Source organism: Sus scrofa, chromosome 7 (assembly GCF_054392235.1).
Source record: "Sus scrofa isolate SSC_HxYL_T2T_F1_AM1 chromosome 7, Sscrofa_HxYL_maternal_Yorkshire_Landrace_v2.0, whole genome shotgun sequence".
In the NCBI taxonomy this organism is placed as follows: Eukaryota; Metazoa; Chordata; class Mammalia; order Artiodactyla; family Suidae; genus Sus; species Sus scrofa.
Window position 1 is genome coordinate 90,653,941 of NC_139389.1, and position 16,103 is coordinate 90,670,043.

A 16,103-nucleotide genomic window follows, 5' to 3' on the forward strand; every position below is an offset into this window, starting at 1 on the left:
TCTTGGGAACCTCTTTGTCAAGAGTGATAACTTTTGCATATTCTGGGAATCAGAACAGGGAGACAAGAAAAACACATATAAAGCAGCTACACACGTACTTGTGAGTCTGTGGTTCACGGAACAGTGTTCCAAGGCATAGATTCCTGATGTCCTCAAATCATGTTACACTATGTGATATGAGCATGCATTCCCACCTGGGTGTCTTACTCATAATATGTAGATTCCAAACACATAAAAATGAAAGGGACACTATTTAATGACATCAGCTGGGCCATCACATGTTCATCTGAAGTGTTTCAGTCAGTCAACTCAAATACTGAGACTTCTTGCTCTTTTCTCTCAAATCTAAAGAATTCTACCATGCTGCCTTTATAAATCTTATTTCTAATTCTCCAAGTTTTTATCATCAAGGTCCTACACTATCTATACCTCAACATTTGCCTCAATGACCTCTCTACACAGCACTTCTATATCCTATAATCTATGTGACTATATTTGAAATTTAGTCACATATATATTCAATATATTCAGTATATTTAAAATACTCCTAAACTTCATATGACAACTTTTGGTGATAAGTTGTCTGCTAATGCTCCTCAAACTGTGTCTTCTGGAAACCTCTTGGAATCCATATTTCAGTTGGGCAAGAGAAAAGTTGCCCCAGAAAAGTTGTTACTGCTCTTTACTGATTCCTCAGGGAATGTGCAATAGTTTAACTTTTTAAAAAACCATTGGCTTGGAACCGCTTGGACATTCCTAAGGCTACAAAGGCCAAGTCCCAGGAGAACCTGTGATAAAAGAAGGGCAATCTTAATTTTTGTGTTGCAATAATGTCTTTATCCAGCTGGAGATGGAAGGAGAAGATTTATTAAACAAATCCTTAGAGATTTGGTTAATATCAAAACCATGAAAGCTCTATTTTTCTAGCACAGCAGAGACACCTCTATGCTAATCTCCTTGCATTTCATAATTGTTTTATGTTGATTCATAAATTCTCCTGAACTTGAGCAGTTTTAAAAGGATTCATATAACTAAAAGAAGCACAAACAAGCTTCCACTAAATCATTATTAAAAACCTCTCAAATCACTAGTGTGGAGAATAGATGGGAAAAAAATCCTTTTTAAAATTTTGTGTTTGTGCCCAAAATATGAGCTCTCACAACTTTTAGGACTCATATCGTTGCATATTACTACACACAAAATTTTTCAGATAACTCAGGTCCCTGGCATCTTTTCTATAAGAATGTAGGATGAAGGAAGTTTACTTATGGCAACAGAAAGCATTTGACTTCTCTCAGCTTGGAGAAATTTTTTACTTTAAAATAGCATATAAAGAAAATCATTACCAAAATTTTGTGGAAAAAAATACTTCAAAAAATAAAGTCCCATACCTAGGTTTTTGTTTGGTTGGTTGTTTTTTGTTTTTTGTGTGTTTTTTTTTTTTTTGAAAACTTCTGTTTAAATAAAAGATTTAGTGAAAACACAAAACTACTATTTTCTACAAGAAACACTACAACATTACAATATTAAAAGTCAATGTCGGTAAGTAAAATTATGGTATTACATAAGTAAAATTATGGTATTACAGTTTTATGATGCTTAATCTAACAGCAACCAGAAATGCAGATATTGGCTTTGAAATGATTACTACCAACTTACTGTGAAATATGTCCATTTTTTATATGTGAATGATAAGTTAAGTAGTATATTTAACTGAAATGTAAGTCATAAAACTCTCTAGCAAGTCTATTTCACCATAGAATGGGATTAGGATTAGAAAATAGTAAACTTATTAAGTGTTAACTCTGTGTTTTATGCTCTTCAGAAACTATCACAGATTATCACAGTCCCCCCAAAATAACAAGTTTACAAAATGTAGGACAGACTTGTGTTTGCCAGTGGGGAGGGGGAGGTAGTGGGTTGCATTGGGAGTCTAGCATTTGTAAATGAAAACTGCTGCATTTGGAGTGGATGGGCAATCACATCCTGCTGTATAGCATGGGGAACTATATATCTAAACACTTGTGATGAAACATGATGGAGGATAATGTGAGAAAAAGAATATATATATATATTCTATATTATATTGTAATATATTATATTATATATATAATAACTGGGTCACTGTGCTACATAGCACAAATTGATGGAACATTGTAAATCCATCATAATAAAAAATTTCAAAAAATTAAAGTGTCACAAAAAGGAAATAAAATAAATTTCTCTAGTTCTGTCACTGTAAGGGAGAGATATTGAAGCAGGCAAAAGTTTCTTTCTGTGCAGCCAGCTGCCTACTATGCCCAGAACACAGAGTATATAGCCAAGAGCAAGTAGACTACATTCTCTTCCTAAATGAGGACGCTCTTGAAAAATGAGTCTTCTCGTCATTCTTAACAGCAACACATTTGAAACTAGTCCTAACTGATAAATACGTGTCTCTTGACCTTGCAGGTGATCGACCCCATGAATGTCTCTGAGCCAGATTCCAGCTTTGCTTTTGTAAGAGAATTTATACTCCTAGGTTTTTCTTGTGAGTGGAAGATTCATATCCTCCTCTTCTCACTTTTCCTTACCACATATGCTCTGACCATAACAGGCAATGGGGCCATTGTTTGTGCGTTATGCTGTGACCGGTGACTCCACATCCCCATGTATATGTTCCTGGGGAATTTCTCCTTTCTAGAAATCTGGTATGTCTCATCTACAACACCCAAGATGTTAATCAACTTCCTCTCAGACAAAAAGACCATCTCCTTTGTTGGATGCTTCCTCCAATTTTATTTCTTTTTTTCTTTGGGAACAAGTGAATGCTTACATTTGGCTGTCATGGTCTTTGATTGGTACCTCACTATCTGCCATCCCTTGCACTACCCTAATCTCATGACTGGGCATCTCTGTACCAAACTGGTCATGATCTGCTGGGCTTGTGGGTTTCTGTGGTTCCTGATCCCCATTGTTCTCATCTCTCAGATGTCCCTCTGTGGATCAAATATTATTGACCATGTTGTGTGTGACCTAAGACCACTATTTGCATTGGTGTGTGTCTCTGCCCCAGCAACTCAACTGCTTTGTTACACTCTAAGCTCATTATTTATCATTGGTAACTCCCTCTTCATCTTTGGATCCTATACCCTTGTCCTAACAGCTGTGTTATGGATGCCTTCAGCCACTGGGAGACATAAAGCCTCCTCGACCTTTGGGTCTCATTTGGCTGTGGTACCACTGTTCTATGGATCTCTGATGGTCATGTATGTGAGCTGAGGACTCTGACATTCTGCTGGGATGCAGAAAGTTGCAACTTTGTTCTATGCTATGGTGACCCCACTCTTCAATCCCTTCATCTAGTTTCCGGAATAAGGAGATAAAGGCAGCTCTGAGGAAAATTCTGGGGTATATTCTAAGACATATTAGATGACCCCTCTATGATCAGGTCAATAGAGTCTGACGAAAACCAACCTGAATTATATCATTATCCAAATCTTCAAATATGGGTCTAGTGATATTAATTTATATCAGCCTATGAAATTAAGAATCTATGGTGCCACTTATAAAGTGCTGAAATTATATAGATAAATGGAAGTGTGGGGCTCCACTTTGGCACTTAGACTGCATATTAAACAAAAAATGTACTCATTTGGATGTTGTTCAAATAGTTCATTTATCAGTGGTTAAAAACTATTTGGTGTTCCTACTGTGGCTCAGTGAGTTATGAACTCGACTAGTATCTATGAGGATGCAGGTTTGACCTCTGGCTTTGCTCAATTGCTTAAGGATCTGGTGTGGCCATGAGCTGTGGTGTAGGTTGCAGACACAGCTTGGATCCTACATTGCTGTGGCTGTGGTGCAGGCTGCCAGCTACAGCTCTAATTCGATACCTAGACTGGGAACTTCCACATGCCACAGGTACAGCCTTAAAAAGCAAAAATATGGGAGAGAGGACAAGATGGCGGAGGAGTAGGGGGACACACTTGCACTCGCCCACAAACACAACAAAAAAAGCACATCTACAGAAGAAATGACTCGCACAGAACAGCAACCAATCGCTGGCAGAGGAACCTAAACTCCGATAACGGCAAGAAGTTCGTGACATTATTGGGCAGAACGGGAGAAAAGAGGAGAGTGAGAGAAGGTGAATCCGAGTGGGACGGGCGCTCCCGAAAGGGAACTGCGGAGGAGAAAGGGATCCCGCACCCTGGAAAGTCTCCTACCGGGCGAAAGATCAAATGAACCGGAGGAATCCCCAGATGCAGAGAAGAGTGTAGCAGTAAGTCGGAGTACGGAAAAACGGATCAAGAACCCAACGGACCATCTGAACTACGGGTACAGTCACCAAAAATTAAGATGCCTGGGTGGGGGCTGGGCACCGAATCCTCGGCTCCAGAGGTTAGTCCCCGAGAAAGGGCCGGGGGACGCCTGGGTGGGGGCTGGGCACCAAGACCTCGGCTCCAGAGGTTAGAACCCTAGAACGGGCTGGGGGGGGGTGGGGCGGAGCAGAAACTGCTTGGGAGGTCTAGAAACCATTTGATGGGGCAGAGACTGCCTGGGAGACTAGAAAACAAAGCGGCCGCAGAGGAAGGGAACAATACTCTAGGGGCAGGGAAGTGGAAAGCCACATCAGAGGGAACCTGGGAGAAGAGCCTGGTCTGCGCCCATGCTGGGGAGGGGAGAGAAGAAGGGGTGGGTCCCCATAGAATACCCCCCATGCCACAGCAAGCTTACAGGCCCGCTAGCTAGCAGAAAGCTGTGCTTCCCAGTGCATCCCCTCCCCCACCCCCACCACGCCCTATGCTCTCACCGGACCTGGGGCTGCCTGCCATCCAGGAGGGCTGGTCTCAACAATTGCCTGAAGCCTACCACCGCAGGGGCTGTCCCTGCACAGGCCTGCTTGCCCTTTAGAGGGGCCACACTTCCGCAGAGCAGCACAAAACACCACCAGCCCCCGAGAAAAGGCCTGCAGCCCAGAAAAGCTAGAACAAGCCTAGCCAGGCTGTGAATAGATCTGCCTAATTCTCGGACAGTTTTTCTGAGTCGGGCTGCCTGGGGAGGAGCCTCTTGGGTCTCCAACAGCCCTGCTATCAACCAAAGCCCACAGGGGGTGCCCTAGTGGATCAGCTGCATAGGACTGCCAGCTCCAGGCACGACCCCCTGCAGCCCAGAAAAGCTGCAACAAGCCTGGCCGAGTCCGGAAAAGATCTCAGACGGTTTTTCTGATTGAGGATGCCCTGGGGAGGAGCCTCTTGGGTCTCCAACAGCCCTGCTACCCGCCCAAGCACCCAGGGGGTGCTGAGACCTAGTGGACCAGCTTCATAGGACTGCCAGCTCCAGGCAGGACGCCCTGCAGCTCAGAAAAGCTGCAACAAGACTGGCCAAGTTGGGAAAAGATCTCAGATGGGCTTTCAGAGTCGGGCTGCCCTGGGGAGGAGCATATTGGGTTTTCAGTGGCCCTGCTACCCGCCCAAGCCCCCAGGGGGTGCTCCACTCCCACGAAGTAGCTGCTCAGCACCAACAGCCCCCTGGAAGAGCCCCTGCAGCCCAGAAAAGCTGCAACAAGCTCGGCCAGACTGTGAGAAGATCCGCCTACATTCTCAGGCTGTCCTTCTGAGTTGGGCTGCCCTAGGGAAGAGCCTCGTAGGTTCTCAGTGACCCAGATAGCTGCTCCAGCCCCCAGGGGGTGATGCACTCCTGAGGAACAGCTGCCCAACACCAGAAACCCCCTGAAAGAACCCCACAGCCTAAAAACACCAGAGCAAGCTCTGCATGACCAAGTGAAATCTGCTACCATCGTGGGGTGGACCTCCCAGTCCTGTCTGCCCTCAGGAAGTCCTCCTTTGCTTCAAAGAAACACTGTTAGCCCCATCAACACTCCAGAAAAGCCACACTGCCTCAAAAAAGATTGACCAACAACGACAGCCCTCAGGAAATATTCCACGGCAGTGAGAAGGCAAACACTGCCCAATCACAGAGAGTACAACTCCCTCAGGAGAAAGAAGACAACAAGCAAGATGAAGAAGCTGAGAAACCACTCCCAGTCAAACCAACAGGAGAACTCACCTAAAACAGTCAACAATGAAACAGACCTCTGCAGTCTGACAGACCTGGAGTTCAAAAGAGAAATAGTGAAAATACTGAAGGAATTAAGAGAAGATATGAACAGTAATGCAGATACCCTCAGAAAGGAACTAGAAAATATAAGGAGGAGCCAAGAAAAACTAGAACATTCATTTGCAGAGATGCAAACTGAACTAAGGGCAGTAAAAACCAGAATGAATAATGCAGAAGAACGAATCAGTGATATGGAAGATAGAATAATGGAAATCACTCAATCCGGTCAACAGACAGAAAACCAAATCAAAAAACTAGAAAGCAATATAAGAGACCTATGGGATAATATAAAGCGGGCCAATCTATGCATAATAGGAATTCCAGAAGGAGTAGAAAAAGATAAGGGGATGGAAAATATATTTGAAGAAATTATCGATGGAAACTTCCCAAATCTAAAGGATACTGGGTTCAAGATACAAGAAGCACAGAGGGCCCCAAACACACTGAACCCAAACAGACCCACACCAAGACACATCATAATAAAAATGGCAAAAGTTAGTGATAAAGAGAGGATCCTAAAGGCAGCAAGAGAAAAGCAGAATGTTACCTACAAGGGAACCCCCATAAGAATATCAGCTGATTTCTCTACAGAAACACTACAGGCCAGGAGGGAATGGCAAGAAATATTTAAAGTGCTCAAAGGAAAAAATATGCAACCTAGAATACTCCATCCAGCAAGAATATCATTTAAAATAGAAGGCGAAATAAAAATTTTTCCCAACAAACAAAAACTTAAAGAATACAGCAACACAAAACCCAGGTTAAAGGAAATATTGAAAGGGCTTCTCTAAACCAAAAAGACAGGAATGAAAGGGAAGAAAAAAGAAAAGAAAAAAAAAAAAGAAGAAGAGGAAGAACTAGGACTGAGGAAGCTGCAATCAGAGAGCAGTCACTCAAGAAAGCATACAGATTTAATCATGAACATGCTTCAAACAAAATAAAATTAAAAAGAAAAAAATTAAAAAGAGTCATCAAAACCATAAAATGTGGGCAAGGGATGTTAGGAGGTAAATAACCCTTTTTGTTTGTATGTATGTCTCTCTTCTTAATTTTAATATAGTAATGAAGTGTTTGAACTTACAGGACCATCAGGCTAAAACACACAATTATGGGAAGGGGTTAGCATACTTAAAAAACAGGGCAACCACAAGCCAAAAACAAATATTGCATTTGCAAAAAATGAAAAAAAAATACACTCAAGCAGATAATAACAGGAGACCATCCAACCAAAAAAAAAAAAGAAAGGAAGAATGGAGAACCATAGAATCAACTGGAACACGAGGTTCAAATGGCAATAAATAATCATCTATCAATTATCACCTTAAATGTCAATGGACTGAATGCCCCAATCAAAAGACACAGACTGGCTGAGTGGATAAAAAGGCAAAAACCTTCAATACGCTGCCTACAAGAAACTCACCTTAGGACAAAAGATACATATACATTGAAAGTGAAAGGGTGGGGAAAAGTATTTCACGCCAATAGACATGACAGAAAAGCAGGAGTCGCAACCCTCATATCAGACAAAATAGACTTTAAAACAAAAGACATAAAGAAAGACAAAGAAGGACACTACTTAATGATTAAGGGATCCATCCAAGGAGAGGATGTTACTATCGTCAACATATATGCCCCAAATACAGGAGCACCCTGATACATACAACAAATATTAACAGACATAAAGGGAGATATTGATGAGAATACAATCATAGTAGGAGACCTTAATATCCCCCTCACATCAATGGACAGATCCTCTAGACAGAAAACCAATAAAGCAACAGAGATCCTAAAGGAAACAATAGAAAAGTTAGACTTCATTGATATCTTCAGGACACTACATCCAAAAAAAGCAGAATACACATTCTTCTCAAATGCTCATGGAACATTCTCAAGAATCGACCACGTATTGGGACACAAAGCTAACCTCAATAAATTTAGGAGCATAGAAATTATCTCAAGTATCTTCTCTGACCACAATGCCATGAAAGTAGAAATCAACCACGGGAAAAGGAAAGAGAAAAAACCTACTCCATGGAGACTAAACAACATGCTGCTAAAAAACCAATGGGTCAATGAGGAAATCAAGAAGGAAATTAAAAACTACCTTGAAACAAATGATCATGAAGACACAACCTCTCAAAATCTACGGGATGCTGCGAAAGCAGTGCTCAGAGGGAAATTTATAGCAATACAGGCCTTTCTCAAAAAAGAAGAAAGATCCCAAATTGACAACGTAACCCTCCACCTAAACGAATTAGAAAAAGAAGAACAAAAAAGTCCTAAAGTCAGCAGAAGGAAGAAAATTATAAAGATCAAAGAAGAAATCAATAAAATAGAGATTCAAAAAACAATAGAGAAAATTAATAAAACCAAGAGCTGGTTCTTTGAAAAGGTGAACAAAATTGACAAACCCCTGGCCAGACTCACTAAAAAGAGGAGAGAAAGAACCCAAATCACCAAAATTATAAATGAAAAAGGAGAAATCACAACGGACACAGCAGAAATACAAAAAACCATAAGAGAATACTATGAACAACTATACGGCAACAAGTTTGACAATCTGGAAGAAATGGACAATTTTCTAGAATCTTACAGCCTGCCAAAACTGAATCAAGCAGAAACATACTAGCTGAACAGACCAATCACTAGAAATGAAATTGAAGAGGTCATAAAATCATTCCCTACAAATAAAAGTCCAGGACCAGATGGCTTCACAGGCGAATTCTATCAAACATATAAAGAGGGATTGGTGCCCATCCTCCTTAAACTCTTTCAAAAGGTAGAAGAAGAAGGAATACTCCCAAAGACATTCTATGAGGCCACCATTACCCTCATTCCAAAACCAGACAGAGATACCACCAAAAAAGAAAACTATCGCCCAATATCATTGATGAATATAGATGCAAAAATTCTCAACAAAATCTTAGCCAACCGAATCCAACAACATATCAAAAAAATTATACACCATGACCAGGTTGGGTTCATCCCAGGTTCACAAGGATGGTTCAACATACGCAAATCAATCAGCATCATACACCACATTAACAAAAAAAAGTCAAAAATCATATGATCATCTCAATAGATGCAGGAAAAGCAATTGACAAAGTTCAACATCCATTCATGATCAAGACCCTCGCCAAAGTGGGTATAGAGGGAACATTCCTGAATATAATCAAAGCCATTTATGAGAAACCCACAGCAAATATAATCCTCAATGGGGAAAAACTAAAAGCCTTCTCACTCAAACCTGGAACAAGACAGGGATGCCCACTCTCCCCACTGCTCTTCAACATAGTTTTGGAAGTCTTAGCCACAGCAATTAGACAAACAAAAGAAATAAAAGGCATCCATATAGGAAGAGAAGAGATAAAACTGTCACTGTATGCAGATGACATGATACCATACATAGAAAACCCTAAGGACTCAACCCCAAAACTACTTGAACTGATTTATAAATTCATCAAAGTAGTAGGATATAAGACGAACATTCAGAAATCAGTTGCATTTCTGTATACCAGCAATGAAACATTAGAAAAGGAATACGAGGAGTTCCCGTCATGGCGCAGTGGTTAACGAATCCGACTAGGAACCATGAGGTGGCGGGTTCGGTCCCTGCCCTTGCTCAGTGGGTTAACGATCCGGCATTGCCGTGAGCTGTGGTGTAGGTTGCAGACGCGGCTTGGATCCCGAGTTGCTGTGGCTCTGGCGTAGGCTAGTGGCTACAGCTCCGATTCAACCCCTAGCCTGCGAACCTCCATATATATGCCGCGGGAGTGGCCCAAAGAAATAGCAAAAGGACAAAAAAAAAAAAAAAAAAAAGAATACGAAAATACGATACCTTTTAAAATTGCACCTCACAAAATCAAATACCTCGGAATACACCTGACCAAAGAGGTAAAAGACCTATATGCCGAGAACTATAAAACTTTAATCAAAGAAATCAAAGAAGATGGAAAGAAATGGAAAGATATCCCATGTTCCTGGATTGGGAAAATCAATATTGGAAAAATGGCCATACTACCCAAGCAATCTACAGATTCAATGCAATCCCTATCAAATTACCCATGACAGTTTTCACAGAACTAGAACAAACAATCCAAACATTTATATGGAACCACAAAAGACCCAGAATCGCCAAAGCAATCCTGAGAAACAAAAACCAAGCAGGAGGCATAACTCTCCCAGACTTCAAGAAATACTACAGAGCCACAGTCATCAAAACAGTGTGGTATTGGTACCAAAACAGACAGACAGACCAATGGAACAGAATAGAGAACCCGGAAATAAACCCTGACACCTATGGTCAATTAATCTTTGACAAGGGGGGCAAGAACATAAAATGGGAAAAAGAACGTCTATTCAGCAAGCATTGCTGGGAAACCTGGACAGCTGCATGCAAAGCAATGAAACTAGAACACACCCTCACACCATGCACAAAAATAAACTCCAAATGGCTGAAAGACTTCAATATACGACAGGACACCATCAAACTCCTAGACGAAAACATAGGCAAAACACTCTCGGACATCAACCTCATGAATATTTTCTCAGGTCAATCTCCGAAAGCAATAGAAATTAGAGCAAAAATAAACTCATGGGACCTCATCAAACTGAAAAGCTTTTGCACAGCAAAGGAAACCCAAAAGAAAACAAAAAGACAACTTACAGAATGGGAGAAAATAGTTTCAAATGATGCAACCGACAAGGGCTTAATCTCTAGAATATATAAACAACTTATACAACCCAACAGCAAAAAAGCTAATCAATCAATGGAAAAATGGGCAAAAGACCTGAATAGACATTTCTCCAAAGAAGATATACAGATGGCCAACAAACACATGAGAAAATGCTCAACATCGCTGATTATAAGCAAAATGCAAATCAAAACAACCATGAGATACCACCTCATACCAGTCAGAATGGCCATCATTAATAAATCCACAAATAACAAGTGCTGGAGGGGGTGTGGAGAAAAGGGAACCCTCCTGCACTGCTGGTGGGAATGTAAACTGGTACAGCCACAATGGAGAACAGTTTGGAGATACCTTAGAAATCTATACATAGACCTTCCATATGACCCCGCAATCCCACTCTTGGGCATCTATCCGGACAAAGCTCTACTTAAAAGAGACACATGCACCCGCATGTTCATTGCAGCACTATTCACAATAGCCAGGACATGGAAACAACCCAAATGTCCATCGACAGAGGATTGGATTCGGAAGAGGTGGTATATATACACAATGGAGTACTACTCAGCCATAAAAAAAAAGATGACATAATGCCATTTGCAGCAAGATGGATGGAACTAGAGACTCTCATACTGAGTGAAATGAGCCAGAAAGACAAAGACAAATACCATATGATATCACTTATAACTGGAATCTAATATCCAGCACAAATGAACATCTCCTCAGAAAAGAAAATCATGGACTTGGAGAAGAGACTTGTGGCTGCCTGATGGGAGGGGGAGGGAGTGGGAGGGATCAGGAGCTTGGGCTTATCAGACACAACTTAGAATAGATTTACAAGGAGATCCTGCTGAATAGCATTGAGAACTTTGTCTAGATACTCATGTTGCAACAGAAGAAAGGGTGGGGGAAAAAATGTAATTGTAATGTATACATGTAAGGATAACCTGACCCCCTTGCTGTACAGTAGGAAAATTAAAAAAATATATTTAAAAAAAGCAAAAATATATTAAAAAATAAAAGATAAAAGTTTTTAATTTTAAAAAACTCCTTTTACATGATAATTTACATTAATAGTTCTGGCATTGATAAAATTGTATCATTTTGCTTCTTTAGTTGGCAGGTATAAATAAGGGAAGGAAATATATTCTTTTCTGATTGTGGTTCTTGTATTTGACTTTATTATTTTTGCGACATGATCATTACTAGTAAATAAACCCTAAAAACAATCATCCATTGGAGTTCCCATTGTGGTACAGTGGAAACTTATCTGACTAGTATCCATGAGGATGCCAGTTCAATCCCTGGCCTTGCTCATGGGGTTAAGGATCCTGTGTTGCTCTGAGCTGTGAGAAAGTTCACAGACATGGCTTGGATCCCCTGTTGCTGTGGCTATGGTGTAGGCTGGCAGCTACAGTTCCAATTCGACCCCTAGCCTGGGAAATTCTATGTGCTACAGGTGCAGCCCCCCACCAAAAAAAAAAAAAAAGCAGAAAAAATCATTCATTATCATACTATGTAAAGTATGATAAGCCAGACAACGAAAGACAACCATATGATATCGCATATATGTAGCCACTAAAAAAAATGACATAAATGAACTTATTTATAAAATAGAAACAGACTCATAGACTTAGAAAACAAACTTACCATGACCAACAGGGAAAGAAAGGGGGAAGGATGGATTGGGGTTTGGGATTGGCATTTCACACAACTGTATATGGAATGGATTGTCAGTGGGGACCTGCTGTATAGCACAGTGAATTCTACTTGATATTCTGTCATAACCTAAATGGGGGAAAAAAAATCTGGAAAAATGTATCTGTGTATATGTACAACTGAATCACTGTTGTAGATCAGAAATTATCACAACACTGAAAATCAACTATACTTCAATAAAACTCTAAAAAATCATCCAAAATTTCTGTCGGCCAATAAGAGTTTGCTATCCTAATGACATCCAGACATACTTTGTTTCTTTTTCATATTCCCCCATTATAAGCCTCTAAAGGATAAATTCTAAATCCATATATAACAGCATTCATCAAAATATTCAGAAGTATTCTGAATACTAAAATTTTCACCAAAATGAACGTCACCGAAAATTTGGTCAGGTAATTGGGTTTTAGGTAATAGAGCCTGTCTCGCCAAAACCTGAAGAAGGAAATGATCTAAAGAATACATTACTTAAGTTCAAAAAAATAAATGAGAGAGTTCTTTGTTATTTGTTACTGAAACAATGTTAAAATAACATTAAGGAAAAATTTTAAAGAAAAGCATTCATAATTCAATCCCTGTAACACAACTATTTTCTTTTATATGTGTGTTATATTTAATATAATGTCAAACTTATTCTGTATTATAACAAGTTTTGATAATTATTTTTAGGATTTATTCCATTCAAGAAATGTGGCATGGATTGTAAATTTTTATGTGTTGAGATGAATATTTTCCTAGAAGGAGAACTGTCCTTCCATGTAGCTTATAGCTGATTGTGAAGGATATAAGAAGGCATTTCAGAATACAGTGGAGGAGAAAAATGTACGTCACCACTAAACAATAACTACTGCTTACAGAATTGATATTCAGAGAATAAGACCTTCCTTCCATCTACTACTAGTCCTTTCCTTGGACATTAATTATTTCCATTCTTTTACTGTAAAAAAGTAATACCTCAATAAAATCTTTATAGATATTTGTCATGATGATAAATTGCAAACATAAATTAGGACTCATCACTTAATCCCAAAACAAAACTGCTCCAGAAAATCCAGGATGTAAGAATATTTTGTGCATGTAACAATTTTCCCTTTAGGATTTTTACCTTAAAAAGGTTTCTCAGGAAAGAGATGGATTACTTAGCTCAAAAGAAGGAATGCATTTTGAGTTTGGAAATGAATATCTCAGGCAAAAAAAAAAAAAACTATGTGTTTTGTTTTCATTTTTTAGTTTTATTGAATTATAGTTGATTTACAATGTTGTGATAAGTTCTGCTGTACAGCAGTGATTCACTTATACATGCATTTATTTTCCAGATTCTTTTCCTATATAGATTATCACAGAATATGGGGTAGAGCCTCCTATGCCAATCCCAGACCCCCGATCCATCCCTCCCTCAACCTGTCCCCTTTGGTAACCGTAAGTTTGTTTTCAAAGTCTGTGAGTGTGTTTCTGTTTTGTAGATAGGTTCATTTGTGCCATTCTTCAGATTCTACATATAAGTGATAACATATGTTTATCTTTCACTGTCTGACTAACTTCACTTAGTATGATAATCTCTAGGTCCATCCATGTTGCTACAAATGGCATTATTTCCATTCTTGATATGGCTGAGTAATATTCCATTGTATATATGTACCACATCTTCTCTATCCACTCCTCTGACAATGGACATTTAGGTTGCTTCCATGACTTGGCTATAGTGCTGCAATGAACAATGGGGTGCATGTATCTTCTCTTTTTTTTTTTACTTTTCATTTTTTTCAAAGCATTTTTTTAAATTGTTATTTCCCCAATACAATTTTTTTTTCTACTGTACAGTATGGTGACCCAGTTACACATACATGTATACATTCTATTTTCTCACATTGTCTTGCTCCATCATAAGTGACTAGACATAGTTCCCAGTGCTACACAGCAGGATGTCATTGCTCATCTATTCCAAAGGCAATAGTTTGCATCTATTAACCCCTAGATCCCCATTCACCCCACCCCCTCTCCCTCCACCTTGGCAACCACAAGTCTATTCTCCAAGTCCATGATTTTCTTTTCTGTGGAAAGGTTCATTTGTGCCATATATTAGATTCCAGATATAAGTGATATCATATGATATTTATCTTTTTGCTCTCTCTCTTTTCAAATTACATTTTTTTTCTGAATAGATTTCCAGGAGTGGGACTGCTGGATCATAAGATAGTTCTATTTTTAGTTTTTTGAGGAACCTCCATACTGTTTTCCATAGTGGTTGGACCAATTTACATTCTACCAACAGTGTAAGATGGTTAGCCTTACCCTGATTTTCCACATGGACTTAAAGTCCTTCAGCATTAAGTGAGATAAGACATAAGTAGGATCAGGCAAGAAGCTTCCTTCTCTCTGCATTTTCTTTCCTTCTCTCTTTCTTAGGCTACTTTGCAGTTTCCTTCCCATTTGCCTCTCTCAAATATTGTTAAAATGAAATTTTCTTATTTTAAATTATAAAAACAATAAATTAACATGTCCCATATTTTAGAAAAATATATACACAGTAAAATATACACACACACATATTTGGTCTTCCCTCTGCCCTACTCCATGGGCTCTTATTGTAATTATTATTTTGCAGCTTAATTTTTTTCATTGTGTATTTTTTACTTTTATTAAAGTACAGTTGATTTATAACATTGTGCCAATTTCTGCTGTATAGCAAAGTGACCCAATCATAACTCCATGTGCTATACAATAGGTCCCTATTGTTTATCCATTCTAAATGTAATAGTTTACATCTACTAACCCCTAACTCCCAGTCTATCTCACTTCCTCCCCCCTCCCCTGGCAACCATAAGTCTGTTCTCTATGTCTACGAGTCTGTTTCTTTTTGTAGATCGGTTCATTTGTGCCATATTTTAGATTCCTCGTAAAAGTGACATATGGTATCTGTATTTTTCTTTCTGGCTTAACTTCATTTAGTACAAGAATCTCTAGTTGCATCCATGTTGCTGCAAATGGCATTATTTTGTCCTTTTTATGGCTAAGTAGTATTCCATTGTGCGTGTGTATATAGAAATATATTTACCACATCTTCTTAATGCATTGCTCTGTTGATGGACATTTAGGTTGTTTCCCTGACTTGGCTCTTGTGAATAGCACTGCAATGAATATAGGGGTGCATGTAGCTCTTTGAATTATAGTAAAACATGTAACTTAGAACAATGCTTTTAGACATATTACTTACCTAAGCTTTCTCTCTATTTTATGCATTAGGAAATGACTTTGCTCCTGTCTTTGGTAAGTTTTATAGCGCATGCCTTTCCAGAACGTCTCAAAGACCTTTCCATGTGAGGTCACTTTGTGGAGAGAAGTAAACTTGGTCCCCTAGTGCTTCTATTTCTCTCAGAATCAGCTCTATCTCTAAAGGAAAAGAGGCATTCCTAGCAGCAGACTCTGGTTTTACAGTTTTGTTCTTGATTCTTAAAACAGGAAGAAAAGAGGAAACAGACAATACAATCAAATGAACATCCAATGAATGTACCCAAACAAGAACATTTTCACCAGGGCCCTACATGTATCCATCTCTCACCTAAACTCCTGCTTACCACTAGTACAAGAGCC

The 16,103-nt window shown here is 39.3% G+C and overlaps 1 long non-coding RNA gene and 1 pseudogene across 1 annotated transcript in view; one reads left to right on the forward strand and one right to left on the reverse strand.

The window, feature by feature from the left end:
- Positions 1-16,103, reverse strand: part of LOC146401763 (uncharacterized) — a 909,931-nt gene that overhangs the window by 186,961 nt on the left and 706,867 nt on the right. The window lies entirely within an intron of this gene.
- On the forward strand, positions 1,537-3,261 carry LOC100153910 (olfactory receptor 11H12-like; annotated as a pseudogene).